The 21,073-nt window shown below is 42.6% G+C and overlaps 1 long non-coding RNA gene across 1 annotated transcript in view; it reads left to right on the top strand.

Moving 5' to 3' along the window:
* Positions 1-9,393: 9,393 nt before the first annotated feature.
* Positions 9,394-21,073, top strand: part of LOC127594239 (uncharacterized) — a 179,711-nt gene continuing 168,031 nt past the window's right edge. The window contains exon 1 of the long non-coding RNA XR_007960643.1: positions 9,394-9,415. This is a non-coding gene — a long non-coding RNA (uncharacterized LOC127594239). The remainder of the gene's footprint in view (positions 9,416-21,073) is intronic.

Raw genomic sequence — 21,073 nt, 5'->3', positions numbered from 1 at the left:
TGGCCGCGCCCTTGAAGCCATGCTTCCCTACCCACAAAACACTCCAAAAAAAGGGGAGGCCAGAGATTAAAAGAAGACTTCAAAAGTAAGTTCTGTCTGCTTGTTGGTTGGAGTGAATGTTATTTATGACTTTTCATGACAAATTTATGGATTGCACAAATGTTTGAAGTCAAGCAAAATCTGAGGGAAAAACACAATTTGTGCACAAATGAGTTTTGCAAAAAAATAAAAATGCCATAATTGCCATGCAAACCACTAAGATATCAAGCCCCCCCAGCCCCCACTCCCCAAATTTTACTGCAGTAATAAAACTCAAAAGCACACACCTGACAGGTGACTTGTTTCTGTTAGGGTCAAAGGGGAGTTGGGGCCTAACCCAGCTGACATTGGCCTCCTACCCCTGTCATGGTTGTCTGACAAGCAAAGAAAATTGATTTTTGAAACGCCAGAAACACATATAATCGCCATATATTTTCAAAAGAATTTTTATATTTTTAAATAATTCATATAATTTGGGCGGCCCGGTAGTCCAGTGGTTAGCACGTCGGCTTCACAGTGCAGAGGTACCGCGTTCGATTCCAGCTCCGGCCTCCCTGTGTGGAGTTTGCATGTTCTCCCCGGGTCTGCGTGGGTTTTCTCCGGGTGCTCCGGTTTCCTCCCACATTCCAAAAACATGCGTGGCAGGCTGATTGAACACTCTAAATTGTCCCAAGGTGTGAGTGTGAGCGTGAATGGTTGTTCGTCTCTGTGTGCCCTGCGATTGGCTGGCAACCGATTCAGGGTGTCCCCCGCCTACTGCCCAGAGACAGCTGGGATCGGCTCCAGCACCCCCCGCGACCCTAGTGAGGATCAAGCGGTTCGGAAGATGAATGAATGAATGAATGAATATAATTTGGGCGCTTCAGAATGATCTAAGCACTCACTTGTAGCCAGTCACAAGAAGGAGTCGTGCTTTCTCACCCATGCCAAATTTCCCTTTCGCCGTCTTCCAGAGCAGTTTTTTCCCCCCATATTTTTTTGGTGGACTTAGCTGATCACTCCTGCACTCGAGACGGACATAGGATATGCTTATTTTTATGACTAATTAACCCCTTCAGGGACAGCGGTTACTAGAGTTCTATTTGCGAGGCTAAACAAGCACGGTGTGACGCGAAAAGAATCCTAATGACTTTTGTGTGGATCCGATGTTGACTTCATTCGCTCCATCAAGGGGGCACAAAAGGAAAACGGCGTAAATGCATCGCGTCCTGAATTCGGTCCCCCGGTTGCGGGCTTTTTGAAAGGACTGCAATTGCGTATATACTAACCTAACTGCCCCCTAGATTCAGACGGCTTTTTGCCCGTAATTAATTGCCTCCTGAATTGCAGCTTCATAAATGGTTCTTCAATGGAGATCGGAACGCCAGTCTGATGATGTTTTAATTGTAACCCGCAGAATGTATTAGCGGTGACCTGCAGCTTTTTGCGGCGGCTTCCGTTCAATATGTATGTGCATCCAGACACCTTGGGTTTAGAAAGGTTAATTAACCTCTGGTGGTGGACCTTTTCCTCTGCACTTAACTTGCTCTATGTCCTGATAGTGCCATTAACCCGTGCCCTAGCCTCTTAACCCCCCCCCCCCTCTATCATTACCCACATAAAACCCATTAAAACTTCACATTGATTTTCTTTTCACTATAAATTTTCGCAATTTGTATTTATTTATTTTTAGTCAACATCAATAGCATTCATGTTTATTTCATCACTGTGAAGGCTGAAGGCCATTCTCACCATGACTATACCCACAAAAAAATAAAATAAAATAAAATCCAGATTTCATTCGACAAATATTTTCGACCAAACAGATTTGGCCCTTGTCCCAGCTTGAAATTCAAAAACTTGAAGGTCATTCATTTTGTATGCCACATATTCTGATTCAACAAAAATCACCAACATTTTGTCAAATAAAGTTCCCACAAAAAAAATCACTCTTCATTCTCAATGACATATTGAGCAAAAGAGAGTTACGGTTTCAAAGTAGGGTTCCAAATAAGGGCTTTCCTTTCCAAGTCGGATCACATTTTTTTTTGAGGGTTTTAAAATAAACCGCCCCAATTTGGTGGATTTTTTTTTCCTGAAACATCATCGCTTTAAATTACGACACCAAAACTGTCACGTGCAAGCTGTTAAAAGTCAAACTCATCAAGGAAAAGTGAAAATAGCTCATAAACCTGATGTGCTAGAAGAAAAAAAGACATTTATGATTATTGGTGTCAAAAATACACCTAAAACCGTCACAGGATTAAAATTTGCAGTTGTATATTGACTTTAATGAAGGTGGTTCTCATATTTGATGAAGCTGAAAAAATTTCCGCCGATAGAGATAGACTCCTCCATCCTCACATGTGTGTAAGTGCTGCTTTGATCCAATCCCCCACCGGTGTCCTTGAACGCATCACCAACCGAGAGGCCAGACGGAGGGGATTGTGGAGGGAGGGGGCTGTCGTGACCATTGGATGCATGGATGAGGGCCGTTCCTGCAAAGGGCCTCGAGTGTCGCTAAGTGCTCCATTCACGCGGTCGCTTACCCCCTCGTTTTGGCCGCTTGCTCCGTCGCCACGGCAACATTGCCGATGAATGCTGCGGCGGACAGTCGAGCCATTAAAATGTCTGGAGTTTTTTTTTTTTTTTTCAAGGCAAAATCTGCAATAGGCCACATTTACCACTCTTTAAACCAATTAAATTCCCGCCGGAGATGGAAGGGGGAAGATAGGAGAGTAAAAGATGTCCCTGAGATGGTTGTGGGCTGTTGAATGACTTGAGGAAAAGAGGGATAATTATTTTGAAGGGTATTAAGTCATCAGATTTACTTTTATCTTGATTGCATTGTGGAAGTCGTGCATAATTAATGGAGGGAGCTTATTAGGAAAAGATGATTGGGCAAATTACACAGGTGTCGGGTGCATTTTTCATGATGAATTTTTGCCAGGACAATCCTGGATTTCCCATCTGTTCTGCTCCTATCAGAATGTCACTCCAGGGGAAATTCATACGACGTGATAACAACGAAAACTCTTTTCCAAAATTGGTTTGGAAATGACAGCGGAACCTCCAAAGTCAAATGTGAACCATCTGGTTAATATTACAAATACTATAAAGTTAATTGAATGCACTGGGTTTTTTTTTCAGGTTCAAACCCTGAAAATGACGCGAAGCCCTGTAAGAATCTCCGACCATGACTTGCTCGTTCGGCTCACCAAAGATCAGGACTGGAAAGAAACCTGAATCGTGATGCCAAAATCCAAAGGTAAGCAGATCATCTGATTAGCAGCACTCATTTGATTGCTCAGTCAAGTTGTGCTGGCGATGTGTCCACTGCATGCGCCACATGCAAGGATCAGTAATTGAGAAGCGGGTTTCGTTATGAAGTACTGCATCCGTGAGTGAAAATGCTCATTCTGTCTGTCCTTCTGAGTGCTTGCATGTGCTTTGCGGTTTGTAGTGTTCCTCCTTTTAAGTAGGCAATCATCAACATTGTTTGTTGGAAAAACATAATTTTCACGCTATTTATTATTTGTCATGCTATTTATGTTAGCATTTAATTGACTAGCCCGCTATAGGGTGCTGTGATATTAGGTGTTCCTTAGAGAGGATAAAGAATATTTGCCTCTGAGTGTTGTTATCTTGCAATGGTAATTTCGATTGGGCAACACACAAAATGTGTCATACCTCATTTTTGATGCTTTATCCTCAAAAATGGCAATCATCGCAAATAGCCTTCGAAAGGCAAATCATGTTTGATATGAAAATGAGGCAAATATTATGAAATTTTGGCACCTTTTGCGGTAAGCAAATTCAAAAAGAAAGTGACATCAAAGCACAAATGCTAGTTTTTAGTGACGATCAAAGTACATTTTGTATACTCAATAAAAATCTATTAAATGTCAAAAATATAAAATAGCAGAACCAGTTCAAAATTATGCAGAAATACTTCAAATATGTGTCACTCAAAAACAAAGTTTGGGCGTGGGGGGTGTTTGGACAATATTCTCTTTCTACATGTGTTGCTTCACCATTTGTGTTTAAATATCCATTGCATAAAAGCCAACTTTTTCCTAGCTGGTTTGTAACAATTCCCATTGTTTATTAGCATTAAGCTAATCGAACTGGTGCTTTGCTCAAGCTGCTTTGTTTATTTTGAAATTTCACTCACTTGTATCTCAAGGCGCCATTATATTGTTTAATTTTCCCAGAAAAGGTTGCTTGAACTAACAATTTTGCTTTTTTTTTTTTTGAGACATTGAACTGTAATTTAGCTTCAAATAAACATTAACACCAAATGCCCATTTCAAATGGCGGGGGATCCGCGCTCGTGTATTCATTTTTTCAATATCCTTGACTGTACCTGTAATTATGGTTGACCTTTAAACGTTTGAAAAAAAAGTCTTTTATCACGCCCAAGCCTTAAAAAAAAATATATATATATATATATACAGTATATATATTTTTTTTTTTAAACGTCTTTTCAAGTGTTTCTATTAAGCACCATAACTGATTCCATCACCTTCATTTGAAGCAATTTGGCTTTCAAAATAAAGTGGCCTTAAAAGCTGGCATAGAAAAAAAAGAAAAAAAAATCATTTTTGCTCTGACTGAGGATTCCGCTCCCTAATTGTACACTGGCACATTCTTGAAGCTTTTTGGTATCGTCACAGACATCGTTTTGATGCAGCGCCAGCACCACGGAGACATTTAGCGACGCGTTTCCACTTGAAGGATGACAACTGAAACCCGCCGTAATCATTGCGCTAATCAAAACGATGCAGTAATCACAGCCACCGCGGGAAAGTGAGAAAGATTCAATCAAACCTCATTTAAAACTGCGAATGCATTTGTTTGCCGGCGCGTAATAATTATTGCTTTCATTTGCAGTGAGCAAACCTCATCAAGCGCCTTTTATTGTTTTGGGGATGGGGGCGCGGGGAAGGAATAAGAACATCTTTGCTGCTCAGCGCCACCGCCATGTTTTCTCTCGGTGTGGTCCTGCATTTATTGGGGCTCCCCACGGATTACTTCAAGGGCCCCCTTGGATCATTAGGCTCTCAGGCGGCTGGGTTTTCACCCCTCGCACCTGTGAACCCTCCTCATAAATTCTTTCCTCGCACCCGCCAACTAGCTAATCAGTAATGCTGTTTGAAAAACATTCGTCTCGGTCTCTGCATTTTTTTGGGAGGGGGGGTCGTTTCTTGCAGCCTGATACGAGAACATGTGGATTCAACATATATATACCGGTAGTTTTAGTGATTTAACCAAGAAAGAAAATATTGTGCTATTTCGAAATGCTTTAAACACACACACACACACACACACACACACGCACACACACAGTTGAAGTTTGCTGTCAAACTAAACATATAACAAAAGAAATGACAAGTTGTGCATGAATAGCAACCGCATGGCTTTGCCTTCGGAAATCCCGTTTAGCTTCATGCTAACAATGTAAAACATCTCTTTTTTTATTTTCAATCCTGGCATTCCACGAGTCAAAAATACGCTGGAAAGAAAAACAGTACTGCAGATGTATGTTGTGTTGAACAATAATACTTACCTATATTTATAATTTCACATGCGCCAGTGGCTAAAAAGCAAAGCGTGGAGAGTCTGTCGCGGGAATACTGTTCAATATGGAGTTCAATGAATGAATATACACTTGCCTGCCTTCATTTCTGCTTGTTTTTGTTGTTGTTATTGTGATGATTATTGTTATAAATCTTAATTTGGACCTGTTTGTGGTTCAAAAATTTGAGTACCGCATACTTTTAAAATTACATTTCCCAATAAGAACACCAGGGGCTGCCATTTTTCCATTGGGAGTTGTTTCAACTCTATGTCATCCGCGGTAAAACTTCGGGTATTTAACTGATCGCAAGTTAGCCGCGGTTGGAGTGCGTAGATTAGATTTCATTCGGATCATCGGGCTTCTAGAAAGTGGAAGATGACAAACTCTCAGGACTTTATTTTATTACTTTTTTAAATGGGGCAGCTGTCAGGTGTCTCCTTACAACCTCCAACTTTTTTTTTTTTCGGAGTCACATCAGATAATGTAGCAGGGTGGATGATAATGAGCAGGGTGACAAATAGAGAGAAGTTTGAAGAATGGCTGAGTGGACAGACGTGTGACCTGGAGAGGAGAAATTGGATTTGGCTCCTGTCTCTTGGCACTTGGCAGAAGGGTGGCGACAAGCTCGGTAAACTACCTCCTCTCTCTCTCTCTCTCTCTCTCACCCCCCCCCCCCCCCCCCACACACACAGGCATTCGCATATGGCCACCTCCCCTCCATGCCATTTCCATTTCATTTCCACAAAGCATGAAATTAAAGCTATTTATAACCGGCTTGATAATTACATTATACTTATTCCATCACGATTAGGTTTCTGGTTTTTATGATACAATGTCACAGTTTTAATTAAAGCGTCTCTGCTTCACTTCATTCGCCCTCTCACAACTTAAGCCCGGCTCGGACCACCTGATGACACACTTTGAAAGCATCCGCCGGCTGATTGACAGCCGGCCGGACCGACCGCGATGACACTTGTAATCGGTGTAATTTGACGTCGGCAGACTCGGCGTTTGATTGCGGGGGGCGAGGGAGGCCTTAAGGCTGGCGTATGATGAAGTTTGTCGTAGCGTGTCACCTTTAGGACGTCGCACTTTAACGGCTAATTACATTAGCCAAGCCACACTGGTTGAAAGTCCTCGATGTCACCTTGGGGGAAGAATAATGGAGTCCCTGAGGGATAAGTAAAATGAACATCGCACATTAGAGGGAATGATGCAAGGACCACTTTGACTTTTTTACCCCCCCACTTGAATACATTCAAAATTAAAGCGCTCCAAAAAAAGCTGCCTTAAAAATTCAAAGCTAAAACAATCAGTCAAGCAATTTCAGCTTCTCAATTTGGAAGTAATCTCCAATTTCTGTCACCCTACATAAATTTGCTTTTATTTTGAAAATCATTTTGGCCGATTTTCTGACAGGTTACGGACAAAACCAGCAACTTGGATCACAATTATTATTTGCAGATTTTAAATCGATTTTTTAAGTCGATTTTAAAAATTTAATCAATTTATTAATTAATGTATTTATTTAAATATTTTTGTAAATGGATGAATTATTTTAATTAATTAATTATAAAAATAATTGGCAAAATAATTGCCAGATTAATCTTTTTTTTGTTTTTTAAATCGCACCCCTAATGTGTTGGATTAGTCTTCTTTGTTGGTGTCTCCCTGACTATGTTATACTGCCCCATGGTGGCTAAGCTGTCAGAAAGCATCAGGAAACAAGTCATCGCGATGTACGAACTTCATTCTATTATAATAATAATAATAATAAATTTTATTTATAAGAAATCTTGCTATATTTATTATAGTAAGTAATGGAATGCTAATTTCTCATAAGAAAAAAAATCTTTGTTTGGTAGGGAGGTTGCAACACATTAATGGCATTTTCATTCATTTCAATGGGGAAAGATGATTTGTGAAACAAATACTTTGAGTTAAGCGTGTTATCAGAATAAGAATTAAAATCGTATCTCAAGACATCATAGAACAAGGGATGTTTAAACCGTGAAACTTTTTTGGCAGGCCGCAAATAAATGGTCACAAAATGGCCCCCGGGCCATAATTTAGCCCTGCGTTTGAAGTTGGCATGAAATGTACCTTCACCGAGATCAAATGAGAAAGGAAAATGTTTGTGAATTATTGTATTTGATCAATAATAAATAGGCTTTAAATAAATTAAACAAGCTTGTCTCGATTAAGGTGTGCACACCCATCTCGGCGGATACTGACAGGCCTTTTGATTCCGATCTCTGTTTGTGCACCGCTCCTTCCTGCTTATATTCCAACACGTCCACTTCGTATAAAAGCGACATGTCCTGGCTGGAGGGCTGCTGGTAAAAAAAACAACAACAACAACAAAACCAAAAAACAAAAAGAGCCCCAGGAATGCCTCGCCGATGGCAGTGGCTCAATTGTGTCGTGTAAATGTGTCCCACTCGAGTGGATTTTGGATACACAAACTCATGCACACCAGTAATTAATACCTTGTGGATATTCGCTCCTCCCGTCCTCTATTTTTTCTTTTTTTCCCTCTTTCTACTGTTGATTGACTAAATCATGCAAAACACTCCTAATTATAAGACTCCCCACAGGATGATTTGTGTCTCAGAGCCGACTGCAAATGTCATGCATGAGTGTTTGCTGCGGCAGTATTGACTGTGCCGGAGACAGATGGGATTGAACTTTGTATGCAGCTCCACATCCAAATGAGCCCGCCTGCCGGGCCACCTAAAATGTTGTCGGGAGACATTTATCACCGCGTTGATATTGGCCTTTCAATAAAACTCACGTAATGGCCAGTTAGTGTGCCCCCCCTCCAACCTCCCCACACCCAAATTTCCCCTTTTTCCTGTAACTGATATTATAGAGAACATGACTTGACTTTAACGCAGAAGTGACACTCTGTCACTATTTACAACTGCCGTCCATTGATTCACGGGGGCTAAAGCCGGCTAACAACGAATCGTTCTAAAAGATGAACCTGATGTCCATTTTCAAGTTAAATACAGTGGAAGTGTATTGAACAAATGTATTGTACTACATAAAACAAACAAAATGCCGAAAGCACTGTTTCATTTTGAGAGAAAACTCAATTCAGTTATTTTAGCGGCTAGCTTGAACCGCGATAGCTTGCTACACTTTCTGCTCCATGTCAGGGCTACCTTAGTCGAACACAAGTTCATTTGTATTTAACTTTGATGTTCAATACATAGAGTGGATTACATGATTCCAAAATAATATCTGTCTTGCTTTTAGTTGAACTATTTGCCAGAGTTTATGCCAAAACTTTGACAAGTTACCGTGGTATAATGTGGCATATAATCAGCTATATTTCGGTATCTTTGGGAAATGAGCTGACTTGCCGTTATTCAAATAGCATAGATGCTGCTTTGATCTAATTCTGAGTTCGACTGGCACCAAATGAAGCCCCAATCATTAGCATAAACTATTTGTTGTCTTTGTATGTTAACGGTTTGCTTTTCGGTTACGTGCGCTTTATATGCAAATAAGCGGCATACATTATAACTGTAAACACCGAACAATCAGTAAATGTAGATTAGAAGGATTTTGTGGAATTTGAGCCGCCGCACCAGAAATAGCGCGGCGCAGAGATTTTCAAATGTCAACACGCCAGATACAAATTAACTAAACGAACGGCGTGTAAATAAACGTCGGGTTAGTTGCGCGCATTGGAGGAAAGAAATAAATTTGTACCCTGATCCAAGTTTCACGGATTGATAAGAAATTTTGGGTGGGTGTGAAATCTGGTGAGTTCCATCCATCCATCATCTACCGCTTATCCGGGGCCGGGTCGCGGGGGCAACAGCTTTAGCAGGGAAGCCCAGACTTCCCTCTGCCTAGCTACTTCTTCCAGCTCTCCCCGGGGGATCCCGAGACCTTCCCAGGCCAGCTGGGTGACATAGTCTCTCCAGCGTGTCCTGGGTCTTCCTCGGGGTCTCCTCCCGGTGGGACATGCCCGGAACACCTCACCAGGGAGGTCCTCAGGAGGCATCCGAATCAGATGCCCAAGCCACCTCATCTGGCTCCTCTCGATGTGGAGGAGAAGCGGCTCGACTCTGAGCCCCTCCCGGATGACCGAGCTTCTCACCTTATCTCTAAGGGAGAGCCCGGACACCCTGCGGAGAAAACTCATTTCGGCCGCTTGTATCCGGGATCTCGGAAAATTTGGTGAGTTGCGACCCGGAAATGAAATCGAACCGGTCGCGAAAAAATACCCCGCACGGTCAGGATTTTCGTTTCGACATATCCGCCAATCGGATCGCAAATTCGGATCGCAAATTCATCCAGATTATTGAGCAATAATCGATGAGCAATTATGCCACGCTGTGTTTATAAGGACGGATTTCCACCCGGATATTTGGGTGTTGCCGTAGAATTATGCCGGTCACATTTCCCACTGAACAGACGGCAAACTGAAGAGTAAATGTAAAGTGTAAATAGTACACATGGCCTTTAAAATCAATGTTAAGGTCAGAGTGCCGGTTGCTGCCGGCCAGGACACTAAAGGTTGTGCGCCTCTTTGTTGGCAGGGTGCCGTTGTTGGTTCTGACAATCCCTCAATGCACCGCTCCCCCAGTGGCGAAGCGAAAACACCACCAAAGGTTTTCGCGAAGTGCCACATCTGACCTTTTCCCGTTGACTTGTTAAAGTGCACGTGTGTTGGCGCGGATGCGCTCGTGTGCGAATGCGCCATGTTGATCGTTGGCTGCGGGTCATGAGTACAAGTTTAAGAGTCAGTGTCGCTCCGAGGTGAGGCTTTGTTCGCAATGTTTTATGGCGTTGACACAGGGGGGTTAATTAGCAACAATAGTTGCCTGACCTTCTCGCACGTCTCGGAAACGAAACGTTGGGGTGTTTGCAAAAACAGCCTCGCCGGGCGCACCGTCCGTAAAGAAAGTCTCGTTTGCCGGCAGCTGCCGCGCAACAAACTTTTTGCGCCGGCTCCGGCATTGTTTTTCGACTGGCGCGTTCAAGGTGGCCCAAGGCAAGGCTGGCAAACCTAACCTTGACGTGATCAGATCGGAACGCATTTTCTCAACACGAGATTTTACGATGAAACCAAGGTCGAACTTTTGGATTTGGACTAAATTGACGACACAAATATATACATATTTTTTGTTCCAAACTCTCACGAGTCTGTCCACAACAAATCTACATCAAAAGTATATAAGTGCCACATGAGATCGCCCATGCGGCAACATACTCAGTTTTCTCAGCGCTCCAGAAATCCAAATCCAGTTATGGATTTTATGTTCACTGAAATTAGACTCTCTTTCCAAGATATTGCAATATATGAGCAGACCCTCTGTCATTTTAAGCATTCCCATAAGAGGATGTGGTCAATACGTCATCATTATCCGGAGCTATACATCGAGAACATGTGGAGACATGAATATAATGAGAAATCAAAGCCCTCCGAGGCATTTATTGTCTTGGACGTGGAGTTCGGCGTGATCCTGAAATCGATCTTTCCGAAGGAATTGACGTTGACACTCTCATGCTATAGCTTTGATCACACCCGATTTCATTTTTTTTTTTTGACGGAGGTACGTTCCAGACCCACAGTGACCATGTCAACTGAAAGTGAAAGTCTACTAGCTTAACGCTAACATGTAATGCAAACGACGATAGACTAGCTATCAGAAATTAGCATAAACGATATGCTACTCGAACGTGACTCACTCTTCACTCCGTGACGACAACTACTCTTGCTAATAGAGCTAATAGAGATGCTAATAGATAGTATTTGCTAATAGAAATACAAAACGCAAACGCTGAGCTAACAACCAAAACACAAAAACATTAGCATAAACAGTAATTATAAAGCTTGAAAAGCGGCGTTGGAAACCTGCTCCGCATATATTATAATGTTGTGATGGAAAAATACAATGAATTGAATTAAACTCGGGCTTCACCCATTAAAAAAAGAAAAAAAAGAAAAATTCTTTGGAGGACAGAATAAAGAAGAAGGTCACAACGCCATCAAAGTACGGCCGTAGAGCAGCTCGTATTGATAGCATGGGGAATATGATCACCTTTAGTCTGTTCATTTAGGCAATAGAAGGAGGGTCAATGGGGATGCAGAGAGTTGTGTAAGGGATCCTGACATCTCTTAGTATCTCCCTCTGGATACCCCCCCATGCAGTCTGCAGCTCTAATCGGTGGGCCAGCGACAGCCATCCTGTCTTACCGCCACCGTTGGCTGCCACTCCAGCGCCTATCGACGGGTGTCCGGGGCAGCCGAGCCAGCACTTCTTCCCAAGCGCTGGAGTCAGGCCGTCTGTCCGGTTTTTAATCCAAAAAAAGGGGTTCAATAACGAAAAATGGATCAGGTGCAGACGTCTTCAAAACTAAAAGTCAAAGTCATCCACCTGAGACTTTTGAGAATACTGAACTATCTTTTAAAAAGATAATTTTATGACTACTGTATTGTTGAGGGGCCTCGTTGAAATATATTTTTTATTTGAAATACAGTATCATTTTTCTTTCATCATATCGTGCAGTGGGGCTTTGAATGTATGTCTGTATCTCTAATCGTCTTTTCCTTATGAAAAGCCTAGAAAAGCCATAATTTGTTATGTTAATCAGAAAAATAGCATCCTACAGATTTTTTTTTTGATTGTTTGTTTTTAACTGAGCTGTGGGCATATTAGTCCTTTTTTTTCCTCAAAAGAATATTTGATTACATGTTACTAAATTGTTTATATGTTTCTAATTTATGCTATTTTTGTTGAGGGCAGTTTACATTCTGTATTAGCATGATGCTAGCAAACTTAACAGACAAATTTAATGTGGCAGTTGAATGGTTGCCCGTATGTATGTATTTATTCTTATTTTTTGTTGCATCCTTAGTTTGACAGTTAGTGCCGCTTGGCAGTGGCATTTACACAGCTTAATAAAAATTTTTGAAAAATATTTGTTCACTGCTAAGTTCACCGCTATCGTAGCGAGCACTTTGAAATCTGATGTTTGCTCTTAACTCAAGACAACATATTGGCCAAATGGATGCTCGTATCTTGGAAAACCTGTGAGGTCTCATCCCAGTTGAGGTACCGCCGTATTCATGAGAATATTCAAATACAGAAAACAAAACAGTAAAATCAACAAGAAAAAAATCATTTGTGCTCACTAGGCTTGAAATCATTGCCCAAGTATCAATCACAACTCTGTAGGCGCTTTGCAAACCAAACTATCATCAAATCCTTTTTTTTTTTTTGCACACATTACACACTCGCCCACACTTTAAACATGACTGCACTCAAGCCGAGGTAATGAGTCCCAATTTGACTCAATTAGGCACTGTTTGTGTTGATGGTTATTGAGTGTGTGTGACCGTTAGCAAGCCAGCATGGGAGTCGTCGCTCCCGCTTGGCCGTCCCTCGGGGAATTCCCCGAGGCCACAGTGTGGATAATTAGAGTTCATGCGAGAGGGTTAACCCACCTCGGTGGGCACAGGAGAGCAAGACAGCTCTGCTGCTGCACCTTTTAGCTTTTGATGTCTGCTCGGCTATCTACCTGAATGTCAACCAATTGGGACAGTGCAAGGAAGGACTTGACATTATGTCTGCGGGTTATCATTATGGGTGTTTTTTTTCCCCCCCTCAACTGATCGATCGGCTCTGGTTTGCAGTGGTGCTTGTGGGGGCTAACTGTCACCGCTAGTTAGGGATTGACCAGTGGGTATCATTAACAACGAGATCGCCTGCTCAGGGGAGCCTTTGTTGTTTGTAGCGAAGAAGCCGTGCCTTTCTCTTTTAGCCTCCTGGACTTAGTTGACCTTTCACTTAGGGAGCAGCTGGAGCCGAGAGATATTTAATTGAATGGAGTCTTCAGATGTATTTTGGAGAGCGAGAGACGAGGAGATATACCGCAAGCTCAAGTCTCAGCAAGACGCGGGGGGAGAGTTTGCTTGACCTTCAAAGCCTAATTGATAGGCTTTTCATAGGCCTTGTTTGAGATGTGCGTGGTCCCTGTTGTTCGGCAGACCCTTACAACTCCTGCGGAAAGTACAAAGTCAACCACAGGTAGGAAGCCCCCAGTGGCCCGCCGCAATCAATAACAGCCGGCTCGGCTAACGAGAGGTTCAGTCACTCTCCGGCTTTCGCGGGCCCCATTAACAGGCGGCGCCCGGCCTAATTCGGCAGCCCCGACTCATTAGAGCGGAGAAATACGGCGAGGCGAATGGCAACATTAGGAAACAGCCCGAAGAAGGACTGGGGCTAGCCCAAATTGGGAAGTAACACGGCGTGCCGACTGCTTGATTGCATCACTCGGTAGAGAACCACAGTGGTCCCTTGACTTTGAATTTAGACGTACAGCAACCCCCCTTCCATCGCGGAGGTTACGTTTCAGACCACCGTCGCAAGATGTGAAATCAGCGACATAGAAATACGGGTAGACTCGAGACAAGGTCGACTATTTTTGGCTTTTTATTGCATTTACAGCTTCAGAATTTTTTTTCAAGGTCCTTAAGAGAGAGCAAAAGAAATGAACACCAAAATATTGTACCAACAGTCTTCCGATCCCTCTGTAAACAAATGCATTAGACTTTATCTCCCAATCCATATCAACAATCATGCCCACAGATGTACATGATAAAATGAATCTACAGCCGTCACTTTTTGTAGGCGTAAAAAGCAGGATTGCAAAGGATGACATCGAAGTGCATTAAACAAAAACGAGCCTGTTGGAAAACTACCGGTTTTTGTTCATCTTTCAAATTCACATCATCTTAAAATAGTGTGCCGCCATCTAGTGATTGGCAGTGGAATTGCTCTCACTATAAACCAGACGAATATAGTTATTAACGGTACAAAACAAACAAGTAAGATATGTTTTGAGAAGACCTGGAAACTGGAAAAAAAAACACTTGAATTCAATGCATGGGACTCAATCATTTCATCGGAAATCCTTTGATCCGCAGAATCAAATGCTAAAATCTTTTCTCCGTGAACCAGCAACTTGGTAACAAACAAACGCAGCTGAAAAGAAATCCGCTCTCTCGTGGCGAAAGCAACAAACGCATGTCAAACTGAAAGCCACTTTCCATTTTATTTTACCTCAGTCAATTGTGATAAAATATTGTGACGGGCAACGCGAGAGTGCGGGAGGGAAAATTTCATTTCCTTCACAGCACCGACCAGCGACGTTAAAAAAAAAAAAGGTTGAAACGGTGATGGGGGAAGATGCAGACACTCTGGCCTTATTGTCTTTGAAAAGTGATTTAATTAAAGCTTCTTACACACACACACACACACACATACGAACCAGCAGGGACGCAACTTTCCAGCCTTGGACGTGCAGCAGATTTCCAAAGGATCATGTACAGAGATCAGCCGATAAGAAGCTAATTTTGTGTACTTATGGGAGCAAACGATCTCCGAGCCCCCCCCCCCCCCCCCAACACTTTTCTCTGCCTCCCCCGGAATTCCTCCAGCCGGGAGGATGAAAGCGGCGAGCGGAACCCAGATCTGAGGCTGTTTCGGCCATTAATACTGATCTCCAAAATTAAAGATTTATACCACTTGATAGAGCTCCCCTTGAAACGACACACACACACAACCGCTAATGTGGAAGGATGGAGAGGGTGGGGGGGGGGGGTTCCCCTTGAACGCTTTCTTTTAAAGTGTTTGAAAGGGAAAAGGGGTTGGTGGGAAAAACACAATCATGAAGAACCACTTTTGCGACTAATTGGAATCTGTTGAATGCGTTACAAGTGAATGATGTTTAATTTTGGGGGCCGGGGGGTGGGGGGCGGGACGAGTGATCTTCCCAACACTGATGGAGAATTAAAAGGAGATGGGCAGAACTCAGTCAGGTTCCCCAAAAGTGCTTTATTTAGTCTTCATTGTCGCGTTTAGTAGTTCTCAAGCTTTTTTACACCAAGTACTATCAACCCCCCCGCCCTTTGAAAGACAAATGTTTTGAACCTTCCGTCATTCGGGGATGTTTTGTGCCTTACCCAATGAGAGCTTTGACCGCAGTTGTTTGGGTTCAATCCGATAACGCGTCACCCCATTATCATAATAGTTTTTTGGCTGTTTCTATCCGATCATACTGAGAAGTGAGAAGATCTAGTCTGTTTAATTTTTAAATTTTTTTTTAAAAAAAGAAATCAGTCCAAGCACGCAGCTCATGAGATGGAGAAGCTGATGGGTTCAAACACAGAGCTAGTGAGATTTAGAGGCTAAGTCGACACCTATGGCAAGTCTGACTCTGCTACTGCCAAATGCGAGAAATTGGAAGGAATCGCACTGAGCTTCTCCGTCTGCCAAAAAACATTTCGAACTTTAATTATGCCAGCTTTTTTTTTCATGAAGGTTCATGAAATATTTCCAGGGGAATTAAGGTTAAGTAGATGGCAGCGGATCAAAAGCAAAATTCAATATGTTCTTCTTCCTTCCACTTCGTCAAATTCAGGTTTTAAGAGTGAAAGGGAAGTAATTATCGCGGAAAAAGAGTCGAACACTCAACTGAATGCAGACTCTGCTGAACTGATGAGAGGAGTGAATGACAACTAAGCAATCACGACAGAATGACATTTTAAATACCTTTATTGGTGGGGGTGCTATTTGGTGTCCCTTCAGGCCAAATAATCAAATTTCCAGGGAAAAAGAATAACACTTATTTTCCTCAATGTACAATATATAACTTATAATAAATAAAGTGTATACATATTCGTAAAGAACACAAGGCAATTGAACGTGTAATTTGAAAACAAATACAACAGTAAGGGCTCTAATCTCGTGCTGTGTGGAACGCCATGGAATAAAGATTTAGTTTTAAAAATAGTTGGTGAAGGAGCTTGTTAAAAAGAAAAGTCCGCTTTGACTTTGGTCCCCCATAACAGCTGCTCAGCTTACCGTATGCGCCAGTGGACCTGGAGAGATGGAGTAGCTCAGTGAGCAAATGCAAGATGATACAATGTAGAGATTTGAAACAGATTGCGGAATCGTAAAATTAACTCACACAGGGAGTCCAGAATAACAGCGAGGCTCCCTCTTCCGTGTTCCAGTTAAGAGACAAGCAACAGCATTTTGAACCAACTGGGGACATTAGTGTGAGCAATAGCCGACTCCGAAAAAGCTTAACAAAAAGGTTCATTGAAATAAAAATCCATTGTCATTCGACCGTGGTGACAATTCCCAAAGCAAACACAAGTTTGTGGTAATATTTCAACTTGATGAACACGCGCTGCGAACTTTGAGGCGCTTGCATGCCCTCAGATGGAGTAGCGGTGGAATTTCCTCTCACATGACCTAATTAGAGATCACACCAGGACCGTAAGATGAATGCTTTATTCATTATCCAGGGGTACATTTAATGCGCCAGACTCATTTAAGCACTCATGATCAAACTTGGCAACGGCTCTTATTACCCCACTGTTCTGATCCTTTTGAAGGACATGAGTGCGTAAAAAAAAGCGGAGTGAAATCGAACAAAGCGCCAGAAATGGCCTTTGATTAAACATTGAAGGATCGCCTTTCACTGAGAACACAGCAGTCTCTGTTCTGATTCGACGGGGTCCCTCGAGTCCCCTCGCATCCGTACTGTTGACCAATCGGACCAATCGGAGAGCATACACTCTCCTGAGCGGTGCCCAAAACTATCACCACCTTCAAAAGGCCATCAACAGAAAATCCACTCCAGAAGATAAGGCACCTTTCTGGAACAAGATAATTAGGTTTCAAAAAGTAGCCTTTTTTATTATTATTATTATTTTTTGGCATTACTGTAAGTGTAGTGTACCTAATGTTGTGACCAACCCTCATACCACTCACTGTACACGCATTTACCGGGAACAACTAGTCATGAAAGTCAACTACATGCTTGACACTGAAATGCTTTTAACCTTTGGACCGACTCTTGAGCAAACGTGAGAGGTGTTATCCGGTCGAGGCCCACCAAGTTGACTCCAAGGCCATCAGGGACACGATTCCTCAGTCAATAGTATACAATTATTTTTTTAGGGGGGACCATGATGACCATTAGGTTTAGGATCAGACCTTACAAACCTTATGTCGTCAAATTACAGTATTTTCCATGCTATCAGGCGCTTCGGAGTATCATGAATGGCCTTTTTTTTTCAACTGTTTATATGTACCACATTATAAGGTGCATGAACTAGAAGCTACAATAGTGGCTGAGGTTGCATTATGCATCCACTAGATGGAGCTCCGCTAAAGGGAATACAATACAGATGTATTTATATAGCGCAGATGTAACACATTGAAACTACTACATCCAAGAAATTAGAATATTGATCCGTATATAAGGTGCATCGGATTATAAGGCACACTTTCGTCTTTTGAGAACATTCAATGCTATTAGGTATGGAAAATACGGTAACGCATCAAACCCGGTAAATGCTAAAACCTCACATTTAATTTGTTTCTGACATATAGAGAAGTGTCTTTTATAGGTTGACTTAACTGATCATCACATAGTCAGAAATAAAAGTTACATTTTGCATTGCATGTGACACCCCCCACCCCACACACACACACACACATTAAATGTAAGTCTGCTCTTCAGTTCCCCCTCAGCCACCCCTTTGTCTCCCACATAGTCTTAACGACTTGGCAAGGAAACTTTCTGACTGCAAAAAACTCTTCAAAATAATAAATCACGGGATTTCCGCTCAGGATAATTGACATTTGACAACATCATTTGCATAATGATTCAAAACAGCCTCCAGGGAGATATTTAGGGGACGGTGTGGGGGGGGGAGACATTATGGGTGTGCTAATTAGTCACCGCCAGTTCCCCAGCATCGTTGCCGCCGTTAGTCGTGGTGAACTAACTTGATCAGACAACCATAGCTTTATGACAGTAGTCATCACGATTCAATCATAATTATTGCCGCTTTTCCTGGGTTGTAATGTGCCTGACAAAAGTTTCTGGTGAAGTTCTAATCGGAATGTATGGCCCTCATTATGTGGCATGCCGCGGTTCTTCACAAGAAGCGTGTTTCAAAGACATCATCAATGACAAACCACTTCGGACTGAGCGGCACTAATCCCATAGTCCTTGCCTTCGATGAGTAATCTTAGCTCTTGACTTTGGGAATCGAGGGTCCAGCAATCAATTCTTGGTTGAGAGTCCAAACAAAAAAAAAACAAAAAAAACTGAAGTACAGCAGTGCGTATGCAACTTTTCGGTACCGATCGAATAGTCCAATGCATGGGAAGAAGAATTGATTTTAATGAAAGAAAATCATTTTGAATCGGGTTTTTTGGAGACGTTTGGCGGCCCCGGAAATCTCAGCCCCCCCACCCCCCGGACGATTGCGTGATCATGACTTCTACGTTGACCAATGCACATCGGCGCAACGGTACAACATATAACACAGGTGTCAAACTCAAGGCCCGGGGGCCAAATCTGGCCCGCCAGGTGATTTTATGTGGCCCGCGAAACCAAATCATGTGTGTCAACTTGCTAATATCTGTACCGAAATGTCAAATTGTCATGTGTATTGCAATGTTTTGTGATCCTGTTTACACTCACTTGAACAATAATTGAACAAACTGTTAGAATTGACTTAATTGTTTTCAAAACTAATAATCTAGTAATTTGTTGTGTACAAGTAATAATTTTGTGGTTTCACTGTCATAACGGCCCTCTGAGGGAAGATATAAGACCAAATTGGCCCGTGACTAAAATGAGTTTGACACCCCTGACATGTAATGACAGAAAGGGACCAAGAGGACAAAAACATGGTCAATACACAGTTTGTTAGATTTTTACATTGCAAGTGAACGGCGCAAAAGTTTGACACCAAACATTGTTGGCCCACAATTAAAGCCCACTTGTAGCTCGGAGACTGGTTGGAGCACACTGTAGATCAACGGGCCTCACTCCAAACAATGCGAGGGACTCTGGTTTCCGCGGTTGGCATTTAGCTACAGGAGCCTCTTTGTTGGAGGCGAGTGCCGCAATGAAAACATTCAAACTAATTGGCCCTGACATCTCTATTTCACCTCATAGTTGTGTTTATTGTTGTTCCCTCTCAACCGGGGACGGGGGTGGGGGGGCATCGGTGGGGCGGGCCGAGAGAGGTCGGTAATCTTGACGCTCGGTGCTCTGAGAGCCTCCATGATGGGTTTGTTTTGCCGGTTTGCGTGTTGACTGGAGTGTCACTCGGAACACTCGGCGCCTTTATCAACAAAATCAAAGGTGGGGACTAAATGTCGAAAGTTGGACAATTTTGCCATTTTTGTCATTGTAAAACTCTTGTCACGCGGTTGTTTGCAATTTTCAAAATACTCGCGAAATTGCCAAAGATGGTAAATCATGAAAGCGATTTGCTGATCAAGCTGCTGCGATTTCACACGGACTCAATGCAGCTCTGCTTACCTTGTCGCTTCATGATAGCGTTTCGGACACTGTAGTGTCACTTCTTAATGGCTCCATTCTTTTTCTTTACCGGAAATGGCAGATAATAAACGAGTTAGTTGTCAACTGCAGCTCAAGTCTCAGTGTCCGTCCAAATATTAGTTTCTGCAAAATCTTTACTTGACCAAAACATTTCACCTTCTTACTCCTGTTCCGCGAAGACATAAACCGACATGACATTCACCGCCTCTTGCTTTTCTATTTGTTGTGACTGTGATTTTTGTCTCCATTCCATATCTGATTGCCTCCTTCCCTCCCTCTAATTTCACACTGAATATCGGCGCACCAAGGTACCATTTTGCTCTCCGTTTGGCTCCTCCCGTCGCTCGAAATGAGGAGAGAAATTATTTTGGAGGAACCCATTGAGAGAGACCTCCAAACATGAACGCGGCGGGCTATTTATACTCGAGCAAAATGTGAAGGCCAAGTTATTTGTTGGGGGTTAAGGAAACATTACCATTGGAAAGAGCAACCGCCAGGGAAGCTGTGAAATAATTTCCTGTCAAGGGCATAAAACGCTTCTCAATTGAGGTAAACATTTCGAGTTTCAAAAGCAATTTATTTTCTAACAACTGCTGAAAGCAGACAACATATCTCATGTTTCCTTCCCTTGAATTTTCATTTTGTGCCCCCCCCCCTCCTGCCTCCCCCCACCACCCTCCACCCTCAATCGTCCCCTCAGTTCTCACCTTCCCCCGTGTTTCACAAGTTAGCGGGGTCTGGAGAATGGCAGTGCGAAATTGCTTGGTTTCTGAGTGGATTTGGATTAGGGTCAATGCAATGAGTTTTTTTTTCTGGGGGGGTGGGTGGGTGGGAATGCCTTCATGGCTTTCCCCTGATTTCCTTCCCTCATTTTTCATATCAATAATGACTACAGTGAGAAATGTTGTCTGCAATGGCGCATTTGCAACCCCTCAGTTCCAAGTTCCGTTTGCGTATGGCCGTGAAGTATTATTGGCCATCACGTGTGTGACAAAACTGCTATTTCTTTTGTGGCTAATTGGCTTCTTATCGTAACATCCGGTGTAAATTGCCCGATCTCTCGGTGGGGAG

This window comes from Hippocampus zosterae, chromosome 21 (assembly GCF_025434085.1).
Source record: "Hippocampus zosterae strain Florida chromosome 21, ASM2543408v3, whole genome shotgun sequence".
Taxonomy (NCBI): Eukaryota; Metazoa; Chordata; class Actinopteri; order Syngnathiformes; family Syngnathidae; genus Hippocampus; species Hippocampus zosterae.
Note: the sequence above shows the minus strand (reverse complement) of the source record. Positions and strands in the feature narration are given on the sequence as shown.